Source organism: Hetaerina americana, unplaced genomic scaffold (assembly GCF_022747635.1).
Source record: "Hetaerina americana unplaced genomic scaffold, ioHetAmer1.1.p SCAF_974, whole genome shotgun sequence".
Lineage (NCBI taxonomy): Eukaryota > Metazoa > Arthropoda > Insecta > Odonata > Calopterygidae > Hetaerina > Hetaerina americana.
Genome location: NW_027287621.1, coordinates 1,854 through 23,916, shown reverse-complemented (window position 1 = coordinate 23,916; position 22,063 = coordinate 1,854). Strand labels below are relative to the sequence as shown.

General features: G+C 38.6%; 1 long non-coding RNA gene and 1 other non-coding gene across 2 annotated transcripts; both read left to right on the top strand.

Moving 5' to 3' along the window:
* Positions 1 to 518: 518 nt before the first annotated feature.
* LOC139699899 (uncharacterized) lies at positions 519 to 1,088 on the top strand. Its single transcript, XR_011703627.1, has 3 exons — positions 519 to 586; positions 680 to 897; positions 1,032 to 1,088. It is a non-coding gene; the product is annotated as an uncharacterized lncRNA (long non-coding RNA).
* An 18,114-nt stretch (positions 1,089 to 19,202) lies between these two features.
* TRNAA-GGC (transfer RNA alanine (anticodon GGC)) lies at positions 19,203 to 19,278 on the top strand. The gene has a single exon. It is a non-coding gene; the product is annotated as a tRNA-Ala (tRNA).
* Positions 19,279 to 22,063: the final 2,785 nt, after the last annotated feature.

Here is a 22,063-nt window from a genome sequence, read left to right as displayed (position 1 = left end):
TTCTCTACTTGCACGAAACTTGATCTTGATCTTCAATCGACGACTTGTCAAACGGTCGCGGCAAGAATCAGCTGACATCAAGGTTCGCTTGAAGACCGTCAACTGTTTTCTTTCCGGTCCCCGCTTTACGCATTGGCAATTATATATTTCGGAGAATCTCATGCCAATTTTATTCTAAAACCAGAAATTATGAATAAAAAAATGGACCTAACATTAAAATTCAAATCAATTAATCAAAAATCCTAGGGAATGCCAATTTTATATTTATTGATGTAGAATTCTCATAAGGGCACAATTCTTTGCAAAATGCCACAATTCCAAATTAGTTCTTTGTTTAGTGCAGAGCCAGGTACAAGAAAATAAGGATGCATCTTTGGAAGAGCAGCTTATCAAAAATTGGCATTCCCTAAGTAAAGATTTGTTTTCACATAGATATTTAAAAAATTAAAAGGTTCTCGGAAAGAAAACAGTTGACGGTTTTCAAGCGAACCTTGATGTCAGCTGATTTTGGCCGCGACCGTTTGACGAGTCGTCGATTGAAGATCAAGATATCGAAGGTCACGTTTCGTGCAAGTAGAGAATTCAAGTAAGTGATTCGAACTAATAGTATTTGTGATGGTTATTGATCAACTTCCGTCAATTATAAGTGTGATTACTAATGTGGCGTATTCGTTTTCAGACCATGTAATGACGAGGAGGAGCCAGTTGCTCAATGAAGTTGATTTCGGCAAATCAAATGGATGCCCTCGGGAGTTTATTATTCCAATCAATCCTTTTTTAAATATTCTGTGTGTTGATGGATAAGTGAATTATATGAAATCATTATATGAAAGACGTGTGCCTATGGGAACAACATCGAGTGAAGGCTCTGGTGGAAAGTACCCATGATCTCATCAGGTAATCGTTTTATGGTAGGAGTGATTTACACTAGGCATTAATTTTTTATAAGGAGGATATACTGAATCACTGATTGTTGTCATTGAGCGTTTTCCGTTTCCAGTGAAAGTAGTTGAAAATCGTTTTGTTTGCAGGGTGTTGGCGCTGTTTTGAGTCGATCAGAATTATGGGTGTAGTGTCTTTTATTAATTTATCATTAAACCGGTTGTCATCGATGACTTCGTTTTTCTAACGAAAACACACAAGTTTTATTCATGTGAGGAAAATATAAATGCACTTGTGGACTTTCTCAAATAATGAAAACCGCACTTCTGAAGAGTAAGTGTGGGGCACAACCTATTTTTACCTGCCATGCAACTCTAGTGGATCAAAATGAAAAGAATTTTTACTGAGATACTTATCAGAGTATTTCCTCGGATAATTTGATCACCTGCCTGCCCATTAGCTTAACTAAGCAGCAGTTAGCATATAAGAAACATAGTAATTACTCCCACCTTATGGTGAGAGCAATTATGGAGTCCGTTAATACTTACAATAGGTGCAAGTTAAATGCCATTCAATATAAGAAATTAATTTAATTGTAGTAAATAACAAATTTTCTGAAGACTCATTGAAAGGATATCACAAAACTGAAAGACATATTCGTTAATATTATAATGCAAAAATTTGTTTGTAAATATCATTTGCCTTTGCCGGGATTCAAATCCGGATCCCTCGACTTCCAGCCAATTGTTTTAGCCAGTGAAGCTATCGAGGTGTCCCCTTACCTTCTGAAATTTGAGTGGCTTTAAAGGTACGAGACGCTGTGATGATATACCTTGCATACAATGTCACAGGCATTCGTAGTTGTGCGCATTGAGCCGCAGTCCATGGGGTTTAAGCCAACTTTAAATACTAGGGGTGGTTTACCTTTGGCATATTCCGAGAAACTGTGGGACATACTGCTACAGTAATTTTTTTATGGAGTCATTCACTTAATATGCATTTGAATGCATATCACTTGGGGATAAATTAAATTACTTTTGCTCTCGGGAACAGTAAAGCTGTATTCATTTAGAGTGTCACTCATGGAGGACAAAGTGGTCAATATGCTTGTGGAGGTTTCTCAGTGAAATCTTTCATTAAAGCTGTGATTCAGGTTTGATGGCTCAGAAACTTGTGTGTACATTCGAGATTTCTCTTGTGATTGTTCTTGTCAAATATAGCACAGAATGTTTCAGGATTTAGTAAATGTGAATGCATTGGATGCTTGCATGTATTTTTGACCACTCCAAATTCAAAGATAAAAATGATATGCAATATATTTCTTGATGCATGGTTTTTCATTTGTGCTCTATTTGCGCTATTATCTCCCATTTGCTTTTTCCATTGCTAGAGATCCCTCTGCTTAAATATGTTCACAAAATACTCAATACATATTATCCTTTCTCCGTATATTTGTGCACCACCAAATACTTCTTCCTTAATTTTTGTCTATTGCCTTCTCAATATTAGCATTAAACATCACGAACAACATGGAACAACCCTGCCCTAATCCTGCCTTTATTTTGGGTTCTCCCATGTTTTAACCACGTGGTATCAGTACCACCTTCTGTCTACAAGCTGGTTCAACTAAGGGAAGGCCCAATTTTTCCTTAAATTTCACTGTGTTGCTGTGTAATCATAGTGTTTAATGGATGTTCGGAACAAGTTTCATAAATTTGATTAGAATATTGCATCATGGGCCTCCGTTGAAATTTGAAACATTTGTTCAGTTCATCTGTGGAAACAATGGAGGTATCCTTACATTTTACCCCAGATTACACTACTTTGGATTTTTTCTTGTAGCCTACCAATTGTTTTGAAAAGGAATCAACATGTTTCCACTGCTTCGAATACTATTTCATCTCTGGGGTATAGTAGTGGACCTATATTTTATCCGTGGACCAAAACCAGCGAAGAAAATCTTGTTGATTGCTCATGAACAGGGTCGAACATTGTTCATAAATTTCCATTCTGATGGTTTTGTGAAGATTCATGGCACTCATCTGGGAGAAAATTTTCTCATATCCAATTGGAACTCATACTGGATTAAAGCAGATATTTTATTCTCTTGGTTTCATTGTTCTACCTCATTTGTTCTGCAATGATGATTTACTAAACGATTACATCAGGTAGTCTCAATCCTTGGGTTATTGAGAGTAATATGGCCCTTGTGATAATTAAAAAATTTAGAGCATGTTTGTACGTGTTGTGGAGGGAACACTAGCAGTTTTTTTAATTTATTCCAGGACATATGGTAAACATGAAAAGAATGTTTTTGATATTTTGTTTATCGCCAGATTTTAATTGTTTAACTTGTTTGCATCAGGAAATACATTAATGGGGAGATACATTTTTCATATATGATTAAAGGGAGGGTCATGGAACAAGTTCCCTTGATCCAAATGCCCTTAAGTAGCCCTTGATAGCTTTGTAAGCTATTTTTCTCTAATGCCAAATATATATTTCAGGATGAGTTGATGTTGCTGTGACATTATTTGAGTGAAGGTAGACACGAAAGCCCATCCCTGCATCCACCATCCTCTATGAAGATTATGAGTCTGTGCATGCCTTGTCCTTGCTTCTTCAGAACATAACAGTCCCTCTCTTAGACTTGGCTGATTGCCACTCATGTCAGATAAGTTTGCATACGGCAGTGAGTCACATTTGGAAGCATTGAGTAGCAATCCTTCTCTCGTTTTGGTTGCCACGTGATCACTGCTGTGGCAAATAGGAGAAAATGCATTTCAACACAAAAGTAAGTACCTGTTTTCATTCATGTCTGCAGTCTTTATGGTGTCCTTATGAACATGACAACCAAGGGCAGTGAAGTGAGTGTTTCAGAATAATAATCAGACATGCTCCTAGTCATTTAATCTCGCTCTGGAGGGGTCTTTTAAAGAATTGTCAAACTCATGTCAAACACTCACCCTTTGCCACCCTCGACTAACTTGGCTTGGGGAATAGGTATCGTGTAGGTCACTTTGTTTTTTGGGAACATTGGCTGCTCATTGAAAGCTCACTTCAACTTCCTCATCATCATTCGCAGCTCTACAGCCTGGTGTGGGCTTTGGCTTCCTCTATCTTATGCCACCATGCAAGAGTTCTTGTTCTTGCTTTACCCTTCCATCTTGTAACTTCCATTGCCTTCAAATTATTCTCTGCACCCTGTAGCCATCTCCTCCTTGGCCTACCTCTTCTTCTGACCCCTTCCATCTTGCTATTAAGTATCAGTTTGGGCATTCCATCCTTTTTACATGGCCCAATCATGCCAGCCACGGTGACATGGCAAATTTAACTATGTCCTTCCCTTCTAGTAGTTCATTTATCTCCATGTTCATTCTAATTCTCCATCTCTCTCCTTCTCTAATTGAGCCATAGATTCTCCTAATGATTTTTCTTTCCAATTTTCTTAGGGTTTCTTCATCCTGCCACGTACATTTCTTCAGCTCCATAAGTTCAAACAGGTCTAGCAAGCAATCTATAGATCTTCAGTTTTGTATTCCTTGATAGTTACATTGACTTGAGGAGTTTGACATTAGCAAAATATGCCTTGTTACCTTCCATTACCCTTGCATTGATCTCCGTGGATGTCTTATTTTTATTGTCAAGTTGGACTGCTAGATAGGTTAGCTCCTTGAAACCCTCTAACTCATAATTCCCAATTATTATATTTTGCAGGTCCCGCTTGTTCTGAGAAGCTGACATTTTCAAGTATTTGGTCTTCTCCTCACTAACCTTCAGCCCCACTTCTTCACCAGTGTTTTCTAAAATGTTAAACATTTCTTTCGGGCCATTCACATTTCGTGTCATTAGTGCTATATGGTCTGCACATGGGAATCCTTGCTGGGATTTATGTACAATGGTCCCTCTTGAATTCAATTCTTTCATTGTATTATGTAGGGCCAGGCTCAATGACATGGCTGAGAGAGCATCTCCTTGTCTTACCCCTGAGGTCATATTAAATACTCAACTTGCTCTACCCCCAATAAAGGTTTTACATTGTGATTCTACAATGTCAATTGAACCAGTCTAATCAGGAATATCATAACCTCTCAACACAGGTAACATCTCTTTCTTTTCACGCTGTCGAAAGCTTATTGAGATGAGATGAAATGAAATAATTGACTTTGTAATTTGACACACTTTATTTTAAAAACACAACCCAGGTTTCAAGGTTGAATGTCACCATCAGGTGGTCCTCATAGAAGCAAACTTGGTAGATATGCCATCTGATCAAGGGAAGGGAGGGTTGGTCAGAGAGGGAAGGTGGAAGGGTAAAAAGGTTACAATGTAGCCGGGAAGAAAAGAGAATTAAATCTTTCGGTGTCAATCGTTGACTTGGAAGGGTGGTAGGTAGGTCTAGGAGTGGGGAGGGAGTTGGAGGGATACAAAGTTCCATTGAAAGGTTCATCTTTGCAACGGACACATTTCAAACTTTCCAACTGCTCCGAAGCATCATGCCTCTGACCTTTATTTTCTAAATAAATAATTTTAGTCGCAAAGTCACTGTTGTGGTCACCTTCAATGAGGTGCTTTGCAAAGAGGGATGTTATTGTCTTACTTTTTAAACATGTTAGGTGTTCTTGAATTCTCTCTTTGAATTTCAGTCCTGCTTGCCCAAAATACTTTGTGTTACACTCTGAGAACTTTAACTCATACACTCCACTCCTCTCGTTTTTGGGGACCTTGTCTTTAGTTTGAGAGGTGAGGTTCTTAAGGCATGAACCACTGTAAAAGGCACATTTAATTTTTTCTCTAGGAAAACTTTTAATAATGGGATCTTTTAAATGTTCGGGGTTGTAAATGTGGCATAGGACTTTTTTCTAAGTTCATTCCAGTAAAGTTTATTAATTAGATCTTCTGAATAGCCATTGTTTACTGCTAATGTTTTAATTACATAAAGAACCTGATTTATATTTAACGTAGACATAGGGATAGCGGTTAAACGGTGGATCATTGCATGAAATGCCGAAAGCTTTTGGGCAAAGCAATGCCTTGAAGAGGAATGAATAGATTGGTCCGAATACATTTTGGTCTTAAAAATAGAATACTGTAACCGGTCTTTGTCTTTACAAATGGATGAGTCGTGGAAATTCAGGGAACCTTTTTCCTTTTTTTCACGCGTGAATTGTACATTAGAATTGACAGAATTTAAATGTGCTGGAAATTGATCTAGTTGCCTTGCGAAACCTGTCCACACACAGAAGACATCGTCTACATATCTAAACCAACGAAATACATTATTAATGAGAGGGTGAGCTGAGGAGAACAAATTTTTTCAAAATTATCCCTATAAATGCCGTCCAGGAGTGGGGGCTAGGGCAAGCCCATGGCTAAACCATTGGGCTGTTGGAAATATGAACCATTAAAAATAAAATAATTTTGAGAAACACACATCTTTAACAATGCACAGAGTTCACTTATAACTGGCGATGGGTTGGATTTTAGGAGGATGATGTCTTGGGCGAGGTTCACAGCTTCCATGGGTTGGGTCACGTTGGTGAAAACGTTGCGTACATCGAGGGAAACAAGCATGCACTTTCTCGGGATGACCACTTTCATTAGTTTGTTGACAAGGTCCAATTAATTCACTAAACCATATTCTGTGGAAAATTTGGACTGGATTTATATCTTCCTTAATTTCTATTTGTACCACTGGATTTAATCACTTTCTTAATATCTTGTTGATACTTGTGGGTTGGGTCTGAACGAAGTACTTCAGTATTATTGTCCCTGATAAAGTATTTGCATTTCGTGTTGTAGGTGTTTCGTTCTAATACAACCGCTGCGCTGACTTAATCTGCTTTTTGGATGATCAAATTTTTATCTGTCACTGAATGTACAGTATAATCGACTTCAAGGCCTCGTACTCGATAGAATGCTTTTTCTTTTTTACTTCTAGTTGTGAGATTTTAATAAGCTCCTGGGAAAAAACTTGCTCAACCGCAATGATTTCTTTCTGAAGGGCAACTTCAAGGTCAACCACCAGGTTTTTAATTCCTTAAACGGAAATAGGAATTTAAGGTACGTACTTAAGACCTTTTCTAGCAAAGAAATCTCACTATTAGAAAAGGAATGCCTGGAAAGGTTAACAATTTGAGGCCCAAACTTACAGTCACCCTGAGAACTTGTTGATTTTGAACTGGACTCCTTATTTCTCCATAGTAGGTCAAGCTTACGGTTGATTTTTGCTCTTTTATGAAAGGAAATCGCACTGCATGTCTGGGGAACATTTTTATGAAAGTATAAACACTCGATTCAATGAAGTTTATGGGACAATTCCATGGATAAAAGTAGTAAATAATGGGATATAGCATTACATTTAACATACCATTTGTGTATCTTCCTTGTAAGCCAGGCTTTCTTGGCTACTCTGATAGCGAAATTTCCTGCTGAGAATTGGGTTTTTTATGCTGAAGGTTGATGAATTTTGGAAAACTCCAAGGGAGATGCAGCAACTTTTGAAGATGATGTTCAATGGCGCATTCTGGTATTTGATGGAATGTCTTCTCTAGAGACCCTCCTTATCTTCGTTACTGGCGCACTTAATAAAGTTGTTGTCCCAGGCCCAACTTTATGGAATTTGCATAACATATTGAAATGAAATGAAATTTTTAAATAAAGTGTGTGGATTTACAAAGTCAATTATTTCATTTCAATATGTTATGCAAATTCCATAAAGTTACCCCTGAGACAAGAGATTTTCTGTCAAAAGCTTTTTTGCAGTCAATGAAGAGTATATTCAAGTCAATGTTATATTCATAGCATTTCTCCAGAGCTCCTGGGAAAAGGCTTGCTCAAACGCCATGTTTTCTTTCTGAAGGGCAACTTCAAGGTCAACCACCAGGTTTTTAATGCCTTAAACGGAAATAGGAATTTAAGGTATGTACTTAAGCCCTTTTCTAGCAAAGAAGTCTCACTATTAGAAAAGGAATGTCCGGAAAGGTTAACAATTTGAGGCCCAAACTCATGGTCACACTGAGAACTTGTTGATTTTGAACTGGACTCCTTATTTTTCCAAGGTAGGTCAATCCTTCTCCATTGTTTCCTTACCGATAATATCTGGTCAATGGTACTTCTTCCAGCTCTAAAGCCAAACTGATATTCTTCCAGTATGTCTTGAGCATAGGCGCTTATGGATGTTAGAAGAAGACTGGTGAAAATTTTATATGGTACATTCAGTAATATAATACACCTATGGTTTTTGCAATCATATTTGTCACCTTTTTTTATAATTTGGACAAATCAATCCTGTCTTGCAGTCTTCTGGGAACTCACCCAACTCACAAATACTACAAATTAGCTGATGTAATGTTCTATTTAAATCTTGACCTCCATTTTTAATTAATTTGGCTGTTATTCCATCTTCTCCAGGTGCTGTGTCATTCCTTTGTTTTCCAATACTTTCAATTACTTCTTCTATTGTTGGAGTGAGCACTTCCGGATTTTCTATGTGACTTTGTTCTTCTACCCGTGGAGTTAATTCCTTAATATGCAGGCCATTGAAATATTCAGCCCATTTTTCTATCATCTCATTTTTGTCCCCAATGGCTTGACCATTTTTATTTCTACGGGAGTGCATCATGGTTGTTAGCTTTTAGTCATGCATTTTACTGGTTGGTTGAACTTTTTGCTTTCTTTAGCGTTATGGAGCTCTTCTACAGCCTTCATCTGATTTTTAAGCACTCTTTTTTTTTCTTTTATAGTAATTTATCAGCTTCTTTCCTGCTCTTCCTATACTTCTCTCTTGTTAATCTAGTCTCCTTTTGTAACATATTGTATCTATCCTTGTTATTTTCCTGTATAGCAAGTTTGCTCTCATTATCGAACCAATCTGCATGCCTTTTACTTTCGTTTTACCTATTATGTCCTTTGCAGTTGACAAAACACATTGTTTAATTCTTGCCATTGATATTCCACAGACTATTGCTCCGTCTGTTCTTCCTCATTCCTTGTTAACTTTCTACCTATTTAATTTCTGTACCTCAAAGCTTGCCCAGGTTCTCTTAAAATGTAATTATTCCATTTAACCCCTCCTGGTCTATTGAGCATACCCAAGAGTGCCAGTCGTTCATTAAAATGCACTCTCACTAGATAGTGATCATCAGAATCACAAATCGGTCCTTGTGCAGACATTATGTCCAATATAGAAGAGGAATGTCTCCTGGATACCAGCACATGATTATTTGATTCACAATTCCTGTCCCAGGTATTTTCCTGGCACCTTAGTGAATATTTTAATGCTCAAATCATGTGTTCTTTATCAGCATGTTGAGTGACAGAGCAAGCTGAGCCCACTGTGTGCTACTGTAAAATTCTTCTCATCAATTCTACCATTTCCTACCCATCTCACCTCCTGTGGGGCTGTAATATCCAAACCATTTTTAAGCATTTCATCGGCAACTTCAATCATTCTACCCGGTATCAACAATGTTCTAACATTCCATGTTGATAATTTTCATGAATTTGTTGTCCTTGTCTGTTTGCCAGGTCGATACCTATAAAATCCATGCTTATCTATCCGAAGCATGTTTATTGGTTTCATAGCGAGTGAATTTTTGAAGGGTAGGGTTGCTAGCCCTATGCCTAACCCCAGACTTGGAGGGCCAGGAGTTATATTTAGGGTTCACTCTCCCTTCAGGTGATTGTTCTTCCCTCATTGAACCCTTTATGAACCCAGAGATACCATAGGACATATGTGCAGTGCAGAGCATCTGAAGCTGAGTGCAGGAAGTCTGGCTGATGCAATGTGATGTTGCTCAAGTGAATCTTTAAAAAAAAAATGTTTAATTAAATGAAGAATGCAATGTATCTTTCCTCTGACCTTAAGGACAGTGGAAAGATACATTGTATATTTCATTTAATTAAAATGAATGTCCACAAAGTTTAGCCGGGAACAATTGAATATTGAAAAATTATGTTCTTTTTTCAAAGTCGTCAGCAAAATATATGTAAAGTGGACGTCGGTAAATAATGATAAATGTCCTCAGTTTCTTTCGCGAAGGGGTCTTGTAAGTGTGATAAATGGATGCATTTTTACATGATTTAGTCAGTCTAGACGTGCTTTAACCATATCTTCAAGATCAATTTGATTTTTTCATTCTTCTTGACAAGTGTTAAGTTATAGCACATTACTGAACAATAACGGGTCTGTCCCAGAAATGCCTGGACCCAGATCCAGTTTTAGAAGATAGTAACTGGAAATTAGGATGAGGAAGAGTCAACCTGAAGATCCCACTCTCAAGTTTTGTGACAGTAGAATGTCGCCATTACGTTGGATTGCGGATTGGATTTCGGTATACAGGATAGGAAGAGACATTTGGATGTCAGGCGGGTGATCATTTGTGGACACTCGTTGATGTGATTGAGGCACTGACTCATTTATCAATCTTATGATTTAGGAATGAAGATGAAAGGCATTCATTTGTATACCAGCAAAAATTGAACAATTCATCATTTATTATCTTTAATCCTAATAATTATGAATTCCATGCTGCTATATGAATTCCTGTATCATCGGTTGTATATTCTCATTTTGGAACTCCCTTTCCCATTTCATTCTCTGTCTTCCTTGCATGGCCAAGGGTGACCCCATCACCAAAGACTGAGAATGAAGCCGGCCCAGTAGCCAATGCGGATCCATTGGAATTTTCAAAGGGGCGTGCACTCATGGAACTCTAATATGATCGAATCCCACCCACTTGGTGAGAATTAATCATCCTCCATTATTTTAGCCCAGCTCAAAAGGTTTCAATGATGTAAGCATCACCACCTCTCACCTGATGACTGACACGGCCACTCTAACGGCCAATTCCATCTCAGGTGGCAGTGGGCCTACATCGGTAGGAGCAGATGGGGTTTGAAAGAGAGGGAAAGGTAGGTACTTCTTTGATGATGTCATTATCTGTTCGATGAGTTAAAATTCTCTATCTGTGTCTGCTTCTGGGGGAAACGGCTAAGCAAAATGCGGGGCAGATCAATTCTTACTCTATCTAATCTTTTCCCTCCGTACTCTTTCACAGTTTTCACTCAAAATAGCCAGAGACAACCTCGCAAGTGATGGCTTGTTCAAAGGAATGGATTCAGAGATGACTGCATAAGACGTCTGTTAGTAAAATATCAAATCCTAATGTAGAATTCATTCATGACATACCACTATTGTGGAACCTTTTTTGCTCTTTGTTTTATCTATTAATTATCTCATGAGCTAAATGAGCGTTTTCCCGTGTGTTTTGTGAGATATTTAAGCATTTTTGTAATATTCATTGAAATTTTGCATCACATTGTTGGTTTTCTCTCCACAGGATTCTATTCTTCGTAATGAGAGCATTACACTTTCTCTTCTGGTGACCTGGCAGAACAAAGGAAGCATTTGCAGTAGATGCAGAGCAAATTGTGGCTGTGATGAGGAAACACTGATTTTAAAGTGCTCATTACACCACGTTAGATACAGGCTGGCACGTAGTGCCATTGTCTTCCAGAGCATTGAATTCCAATAAAGAGGTCGTCACTTAGTCTTAGCCTAATGTCAGTCATTCTCATGGGTGTAACTTATCATAAAATAAGGAAATGAATTTGAAAGCCATAAACCAATCTTGAGGAGCGGGAAGAGGACAAGAAGACAAAGGATTGCAGGTGATATGATTAAGAACAAGAGAAGAGAAGAATGTAAATGCAGAGATGGGTAGGAAAGAGAACAAAGAATTCAATGGCAGATTTAAGTGGGAAACCAACAGAGCTAAAGAAGCATGGACAAAGATTGTGTGGGGATGTGAAAGTTGATAAAGTAAGGGGGAAATGGGTGCTCTGTGCAGGAATGTGAAAGGACTGCCAGGAAGTAAGAACGTAATATCGGTACAAATCATCAAAGATAATTCAAGAAAAATTATTGAATGGACTCAAAACACTCAATTACTGAATGAATGAAGAAATGGAAAGAATTCACAGAAGAACTGTATGAAAAGACAGTAGGCCCAAAGCTTAGACACAGAAGATAAAGTAGGATAGGTTTAATGGCTCAAGAAAGGGCATTGAATTAATTGAGGATTGGAGTTAGATAACATTCTCATAGAACTACTCAATAGCTTGGGAGGAAGGGTTTTTATGGAGTTCTGCAATGGTGTTCATGATCAAGGAATTTTACTGGAAGATGTCCGAGCGGTTAGTGTCCCTGGTCCGAAAATTGGAAGGGATGGAATATGTGATGACTAAAGAACAACAAATTTAATTTCCTAAAACAGCTGAAGTGGTTCTCAGGGTCATCAACAAAAGGAAAGAGAGCGGGGCAGATGATTTTTGTGCCCAGGAAGAGGAGAGACATGTGCTATGGCCTGGCAGTAATGGGGTAACTAATAGAAACGGGCATAGATTACAGTCAGGATGTATTTGTGTATGTGAATAGATAGTAGAAATAGGAGACTTATCCTTGAAAGTGTATGTATCTCAGACTGCTCAGGTGTGAGGGGTGGACGGAAGGCCCGGATGTGCAGTGTTAGGAAGAGGAGTGAGGCAGGGTTGTATCACCCGTGTGCTGTTCAATGTGTATGTGGGGGAAATATTAAAAGAGGCACTATGGGAAGAACTGGAGATTGGAATCAAGGTCAGTATGGAATTCAATATAATCAGTTAGGTTTGCTGATGACCAAGCTTTTGTTTGCCGGTCAGCCCAGGGTTCGCAATCTCTGCTGAGTGCATTGGACGGTCAGGTGTGATAGGTATGGGATGAAAATAAATGTAAAATAACTCATTTAGTTATAGAGATAGAGGGAAGCCAAGTTAAATATTAAAAAAATAATTAATAAACTGGAATAGGTTGAATGGTTTAAGTGTATAGAAAGTGTTTCATCTAAGATGCTTCAGGTTGTAGGGTCATAGGGTGCTCTGCCATCAAAGCACCATGTCTTCCATTGTAGCAATTTCATTGTCACTCACTGCCGCCATCGCTAAACATTTTGAGTCATTATATATCTAATGCTATCACTTTTGATATATTTCTATAATATCTAACATTTATTTACTATTATTTAGTCCAATGTAAGTGATTCTGTACTTAAATGAACATTTTGAATATTAAATAAACAGATAACATTACTTTGGATTTTTCCTTGTAGCCCACAAAGTTATTTGAGACGGCATTTCAAAGGAATCATTTAGGTAGGCCAAGGTGAATGGTTGTATCAATGCATATTTCTATCCTTGTGGAATCCTCATTAAATCTCCAAATTAATAAGACATTCATTTTCTTAACAGAATCAGTAAATACATATCCAATCCTGAGGTAAAATTTACTAACGAGAAAGAAAATAAATAATGTAGCCTTCCTGCTATTTCTTTAATTTCCATGTTGGTGGGGTCATGTTTTCCTATCCTTCAGCATATATTAATGCGATGGCATTCAGATGTCTTTTGGCAAATTCCAAGAAACTGCGGAAGATGCCGCAACGGTAACTTTTAAAGTAGTCATCGGCTAATATTCATTTCAATACAACATTTTCAGAGAGTAAAAATCATTTCCGAAATTTCAGAGCTTAAGAGGACACCTCGATAGCATAACTGGCTATAGCACTCGCATGGACATTGAGGGATCTGGGTTCGAATCCCCGTCAAGGCGAATGATTTTTACACTCTGAAATGGTTGCGTTCAGATGTCTTTTGTTATATGAGTAATATACTTCTTGTAGTAATGTCTCTCATGTGTGTTTACACTGTGCTGAGGATTATACACTAAGTCAGTACATCAGGTTAATGATTCTGGACATAAAAACTGAAAAATAAATTTTGCTACATTAACTGATTCATTTTGTGCCCACAACAAAAAAAACTAAATTCAGTTGCTTAGGTGTTCCTGAAAATTTCTAAATCAATGATAGTAGTGCGATCCTTTTTGAATGGTATATCTTCTTTTACAAATAATAAAAAGAAAGCTCATGTTGGCTTGGGGGAGGTCATTAATTAGGAGTGAATTTAATGGGAATGTGGAAAAAGCTAGGAAGTTAGTGAAGAGAAGGCACCAGACTGCTGTGAGGAACCACTGGTGGGAGAATGTTTCTGAAAGGCTGCCCCTGGACGTTAAATGGTATCATTTACTGCTGGCTAGTTATTCACAAGGTTTTTGGTGTTCTTCTCTCTCCCTTAACGTTAAGAACCAAAGTTGTTTTTACCTGTGGTGAGCCCTGCTCCCTGGATTGTGGGCAACTGGCTACAGAGTTCAGATCAAACCCATTCCAATGATGCATAATAAACTTGTCTCATGACCTTTGATAGCATCATCTATCTATTCACTAGGCCCTTTGCCTGAATGGAAAGATTACTCACCAATTACAGTTCTGCCCAATCAGCTGAATCAAATCAGCCCCTTGCTGGAATAAAGGCCTCCCTGAAGGACACTCATGCTGCCTAAAAACCATATTTACATTTATGTAAAATACCTTCAGTTATTCGGTTTTCCCCATGGAAATTTTCAATGTTAAATGGGAATCAAAAAGTAACCTCAATCAGGCCATGTGCCATATAAAACCAGAGAAACATTGATTTTACCAACGTATCTAATAGGTCATAAATTGGAATAAACAAAAGAAAAGTATGTATTCTACTGTTTCAGGCTTCACTTGGTGGAAGTATTTAATGGCCATACTAAAAAGTAAAGTAGTAAAAGGAAAAGTACAGTCTTATTTGTATGAAAACAAGTAAGATTTGTATGGGCTAAAGAAATTGAATGACTTACCGTTAGAAAATTTGGCCAAGAGGGCAGATTAATGGGACGTGGCATCACCTGCCCATCACCTGTGCTCTGTCATCTTCTGAATTTGTGTGTGTGTGTGGCTGTGTGTGTATGTGTGAGCGTTTGTGAGTACTGTGTAATTGAAATCCATACTTTCAAAACCAATTGAGATCTATTCACGGGAGCTGAGATGAGAGGATTGACTGGTGCTGCTTCAAAGCTTTGATTAGGAGTCAGTGTAGGGCAAAACTCAGGATGGCAGATGTCTATTAATTCCTTGGGGTTTTCTTGCGTCCCTTTTGCTTTGGAAATTACTTGGAGTTCCATCAATCAGCATATTATGTTCTAGGCAGGCGTTAGTTCTCTCAGAGAAGCAGCAGACAAAACTGTTGAAAGAGGCAGGGAGAGAGACCTTCATTGTCTCTCCCTCCTTCTCACTTGTCACATAGGGGACATATGAGAATCCATCCTTAAGATTCCACACCCAAACAAAGGAAAATGGTGAGCTTTCTATGTCTTCTCCATTTATATAGCACTGTCGTTTGTGGGACCAGTTAAGGGTTACACCTCCAGCACGTCGGCTCTCCAAACTTATATACCTTTGGCCACCCTGCACTAGACACCACCACACTATGGCACTTGTCACCAAAACCTCAAGATGATACAGAAGACGATTGGATGTATGGCAATATGGCAGGTTTGTAATAATTTAAAAATTTAGAGCATGCTTATGCAATTTTGTAGAGGAAATAATAGCAGTTTTCTTTATTGATTTTGGGACATATGGTGTGACGTGGTATCATGTGTAGGGGGTGGGAATGTGTGCATCAGGAAATACATTAATGGGGAGATACATTTTTCATATATGATTAAAGGGAGAGTCTTGGAACGAGTTCCCTTGATCCAAATGCCCTTAAGTAGCCCTTGATAGCTTTGTAAGCTATTTTTCTCTAATGCCAAATATATATTTCAGGATGAGTTGATGTTGCTGTGACATTATTTGAGTGAAGGTAGACACGAAAGCCCATCCCTGCATCCACCATCTTCTATGAAGAGTATGAGTCTGTGCATGCCTTGGCCTTGCTTCTTCAGAACATAACAGTCCCTCTCTTAGACTTGGCTGATTGCCACTCATGTCAGATAAGTTTGCATACGGCAGTGAGTCACATTTGGAAGCATTGAGTAGCAATCCTTCTGTCGTTTTGGTTGCCACGTGATCACTGCTGTGGCAAATAGGAGAAAATGCATTTCAACACAAAAGTAAGTACCTGTTTACCATCGCATCACAGTTTGTGTCTGTGGGAAGTATTTAGGCTGTCTAATCTTGGTGATCTGATATATATTTTTGATTAAGCACGGCATGAGTGTCCACTGTGGTGTTCTGGTGCATAATGGCCATTAGTTGGGACGTAACCAATGCCTCTTTTTCAGTGTATCTTGGATGTTCTCTCTTTGCCATCCCTGAGAATTCATTGTAATATGGCACTCTCATTGTTCACGGTGGGAGTTCTATAATTTTATTTAAATGCCATATATACATTTATTCCAACTATATTTACTCCCATTCCAATACCAATTTCATTTCATTGCAACATATGTGGTAGGTGGGTCACGGTAGTCCAGTGGGTAGAGCGATGGACTGCTGACCGGAGGGTCCCAAGTTCGATTCCCTGGCAAGGCACTCTGGGCACCTGCAGCTCCACCCAAGCTAAAGTGATTTTTCGGGTACCAGGTCTTCCTGGGAAACCATAACCGGCACAGGCCCTACTACCCTGATGTGTGAATTTTCACACGCCGTATAGGGCTTAGTACGGGGTGATCTCTACCATCATCTACTAAACCGACCTTCGGGTTGATTACTGTGTTTATGGTTTTGTTTTATGTGTTGTAGCCGATATTTACATATACTCAGTATATGTACGTTTACATATATTCAGTTTTTTCACTATTTGTGTAACTATGTGCCTAAGTAAAACAATTTTACATTGTAAAACAGATTCTGAAGAATTTCAGTCTTGATTTCAAAGACTTTTTTTTGTGTGTATATGATTAAAAGAGATTGGTAGTTTTGTGTGAGATACTTTGTCGGAAGCTATCTTAAAATCTGAAAAAACCATGCCCACTGGAACATGGCTCAATCCCAAAATAAGCATATTGTGAACAAAAAGTGGAAGTTTTGTTTTGTAGGATTTACCCTCTTGGAAACTGTGCTGGTTATTCAACAACTCGCAACTATCGAGGTGTCCCACTCTGGAAATAGCAACTATATGTTCCATAATCTTGCATGATATGAATGCAAGAGAAATAGGTTTGTAATTGCTTGGTTCCTCCATTTTGGGCGTCAGGCAGAGAGAATGAACTTCAAAGCTATGGGAGACATGCAGTAAGACTTGGATGAGGATGTTTTGAGAGAAGGAATTGAATAAGTTGGCCTTATACAAACTGCTCTTTGCTCTTTTGCCATTATCATTTGTGATTTAACTAGCTGTTCAATAATTTCTATGAACTTCTATGAGGTACGACCAAAGTGTTTTCAGGTTCTCTTTCAAATTTTCTGCTAATATTTTCATATTGTCCCCTTCAAAGAATTCTTCATTCGTTTGCTTTGCACTTATTCCATCTTCTTCTCCAGTGTCTAAAGCACCCTTGGAAGTCCTTGCCTCTCTTCAGGTTTTTTAGTTGACTCCTAATTTCTTGCTTTATTGTGTCCACATCTTCCCTCATATGATCAAGGATGGTGATTGAATTTTTTACCGGAAACTGGTGAACAATCAAAGCTGAATATGCAGGTGCATTGTCATGGTAAATGATCCATCCATCATGTTCCCTTGAAATATTGTGCACTGTTGATTCCTGAATTCAGTTGATCAGATATCATTTGGACAGTTTTTTGACGGATGATAAGGACAAGGGACCTCACACGATTAATGTTATCATCAACACAGTTGGTTGAAGGTCGTCCCGGCCTTGCATCATCCTGTGACGTCTTGTCAGCCATCTTTAAAACCCTTAATCCAATCGAAAACTGATGTTTGCTTCAGAGTATTATAACCGTAAGCAGCTGTCATTATTACAGAAATTTCTTGATAACTTTTACCGAACTTCATAAAAAACTTGAAGTTAATTCATTGTTCCGTGATTTCATATTTTTCCATTTTCGACAAACAGTAAACACAAGGACAACAAAAACTAACATAACAGGCACCATATGCACAGTTAAAAGGTGCGCCTAGCACAGATGGCTCACTGGGTCTGTGGCAACTAACGCCGCTAATGGACAAAATTGTAATCTACATTATGGTAACAAGATTGCTCTAGTTTACGGCGCATTTTTTCCATAGAGCAGGAACCAGGTATATTTATATTTGTATATATACTTATATATATATATATATATATATATATATATATATATATATATACTCATATATACAGAAACGGATATAAGGAAAAGGGATGGGAACACATATAAAGGACGAACACAATAGAGGTGGGGAAGGCGGAATCGAACGGATCACAAGAGTAAAAATATTTCCTCAACCGGGACACGAACACCGGATCTTTCCACTTGCCGGGCGGATGCTCTTAACCACTTGAGCTATCGAGGATAGTCAATTTACCCTGAGATCCGTGGGTCTAATATGTCGCCAAGCGCCCCGATTCTTTCAGCCAAGAGATGGCATCAGGGGGCTGTTTCACCCACCAAAGGAGAAATAGACAATACACAAGGAAAGGAAAGGACAGTGGGTTAGAATTCATACAACATCATACAGGAAAGGAACAGTGCGTTTTGTGGCACGCATAGCCAGAAGAAAGAGATGAGCCACATTGGCCAAATACACATTCAAACACGAAATCCCACCAAACGGCGAATAAATACTCATATATACAGAAACAGATATAAGGAAAAGGGATAGGAACACATATAAAGGACGAACACAATAGAAGTGGGGAAGGCGGAATCGAACGGATCACAAGAGTAAAAAATTTCCTTATATCTGTTTCTGTATATATGAGTATTTATTTGCCGTTTGGCGGGATTTCGTGTTTGAATATATATATATATATATATATATATATATATATATATATATATATATATATATATATATGTATATATATATATGTGTATATATATGTGTATATATATGTGTATATATATATGTATATATGTGTATATATATATATGTATATATGTGTATATATATATGTATATATATATATATGTATGTATATATATATATATGTGTGTGTGTGTGTGTGTGTGTGTATGTGTGTGTGTGTATATATATGTGTATATATATATATATATGTATATGTATATATATATATGTATATATATGTACTCATATATACAGAAACAGATATAAGGAAAAGGGATAGGAAACACATAAAGGACGAACACAATAGAGGTGGGAAAGGCAGAATCGAACGGATCACAAGAGTAAAAATATATCCTCTCCTTTGGTGGGTGAAAGAGTCCCCTGACGCCATCTCTTGGCTAAAGAATCGGGGCGCTTTGCGACATATTAGACCCACGGATCTCAGAGAAAATTACGTTTCCTTGATAGCTCAAGTGGTTAAGAGCATCCGCCCGGCAAGTGGAAAGATCCGGTGTTCGAGTCCCGGTCAAGGAAATATTTTTACTCTTGTGGTCCGTTCGATTCTGCCTTCCCCACCTCTATTGTGTTCGTCCTTTATGTGTGTTCCTATCCCTTTTCCTTATATCTGTTTCTGTATATATGAGTATTTATTCGCTGTTTGGCGGGATTTCGTGTTTGATTGTGTATATATATGTATATGTATGTATATATATGTATGTATATATGTATGTATATGTATATATACATTTATAAATATATTATTATTAGGTAATATACCAGTTAAGGTAGGTTTTTGGATGGGCAAACTACCAAATAATTCTATTGTTTCAGGCTTCACCTCGTGGAAGTAATTAATATCCATTACTAAAAAAGAAACTATTACTATTGGAGACTATTGGCAAGGAAGACCTCATCATCCAGAAAGCTGACAAGGGATCTAGTGTCGCAGTGTTGGATAAACGAGTGTATGTGGAAAAGTGCCTTGAGTTCATCAACAACAATCCTATTACTCCGTTATCCAAAGACCCAACCGCGAGTTTCCAAAGTGAAGTGAAACGTGCAGTGTCCAAGTGTAAGTTTTTAAATGCTAGGGAAAAATTTAGTTTAATCCAAATGAACCCCTCCGCCCCCAGGTTGTACGGACTCCCCAAATTACACAAAAAAGCCATACCTATTTGGCCTGTCATCTCAGCTGTGTCCGCCCCTTCACACCTTCTGGCACGAAAATTAGACGTATTGCTCCGAGATCCCACAGGTTTTAAACCTAAATATGGAGTTAAAAACTCTATAGAGCTAGCCCGAAAATTGAAAGATATTGATGTCCCGGAAAAAGCGAGGCTAGTCTCCTTCGACATTAGCAATTTATTTACTTGCGTACCAATATCGGAAACTTTGCTTAGGGTGGAAGAACTACTCAAGGATTCCACCATTGCCCAAAATATCTCAGACGAATTGGTCCCCCTCATCAAAATGACAGTTAACCAGAATTATTTTAGTTTCAACCACACCCTTTACAGCCAAACGGATGGGTTAGCTATGGGTTCCCCACTGACCCCCTTCCTAGCCGAAGTCTTCCTCAATTCTGTAGAAGAACATCTTTTTAATGCTGACAATCAGCATAACAAAAACGTGGGCTGTTGGTTTCGTTACGTGGACTATGCCTATGGACCGGAACCAACCGACAGTTAGACTCCTTCCTTAATTTCCTAAACACTCTTCATCGGAATATCTCCTTCTCCATGGAAAAAGACGTCAACGGCACCATCAACTTCCTCGACTTGACAATCACAATTAGGGATAATAGACACGAATTTGCAATTTATAGGAAACCCACATATACAGACCATATAATTTCTAATGATTCCGCACACCACTTTTCTCACAAACACGCAGCCCTCCACTCCATGATCCACCGCCTCCTACACATCCCCCTTTCCCCCAAAAACTTCAAAATTGAACTCGTGAATATCACTAATATAGCTACCAACAATGGTTTCAAACCCAAACTAGTTGACACATTACTACGGAAAAAACAAAAAGCAATGGCCATAAAAAGCATTTTCGTATCACAGCCCGCAGTATCTAAAGTTTTTAAGCGGTGCTCAATCCCGTGTCTGGGAGATCTTTCATATAGGATTTCCAACTGCCTACCCACCTCACTCAAAGCAGCCTTCTACCCACTCATAACCCTCTCCAAACTTCTAGCCAATGGAAAAGACACCCAGGATAGCCTTCTCAAATCAGGCATTTATAAACTGAAATGCGAGGATTGCAACAGCGTCTATGTCGGTCAGACCGGCAGGAATGTCAAGTTACGAGTCAAGGAACACGCTAGGTGTCACAAAAATCAGAATAACAACTCTCTCTTCGCCAAGCATTTACTAGAATTCAACCACAGCAGTGACTTTGTCCCAGAGATATTACACACACTCCCAAAAGGATTAAAAATGGACGCTCTCGAGCAATTAGGGATTAGAAGGCACTTGGTGAACCCCAACACGACACTTTGTAATGAGCAATTATTCCCATACCCCTCCCCACTCCTCTCCGAGAAACTAGCCTGGAAATGGTCAAAATAATCCATCAACGCACCTGCGAGCCCCCACCCCCCTCAAATCCTTCCAACCCTCCCCGCCCCCACTCTGTCCTGAGGGTATATATGCTTGCTCTGTCTGTTTTGCAAATATGTAACTGATGATGCCCCAAGTCGGTGAAACGCGTTGTACCGTATAATAAAATCTGTGGAAAAGTACGAGTCTTTCTTTCTTTTTTAGTAATGGATACCAAATAATTCAATTGCCTCTCCTAACAAAACACAAAATCCAGCAACACACTCTACACCAGGTCCCTCTTCATCTCTGAGTACTTTCTTCCTCCCTTAATTCCGTCCAACATCCCTATCCTGTTCCTTCCCTTTCCTCGTTTGCCTAACATTCTCCCCTCTATTACAGTCTTCAACATCCCACTGCCAGTCAATACCCCCTTCATCCACTTTTCCTTCTTCCATAGGATCTCACCCAACAAACCCCTCTCTTCGCCCACCATACCAAGTACTTCCTCTTATGTTTTCTTCTCTGTCCATTTCACCATATCCATTCTTCTCCACACCTGCATTTCAAAAGCCTCCAATTTAAGTCTATCCTCCTGCTTCTATGACCACGTTGCCGCGCCGTACATAGCTAAGCTCCATATTAAAGTTCTTACGAGTCTCTTCTTAATATCCTTACTCAACATCCCTGTCATTAACTCCCTTCTCCTTTTGAAAGCCTCTTTGCCTAGTGCAATTCTTCTCCTTACGTCCCTACTACTTTGACCGTGT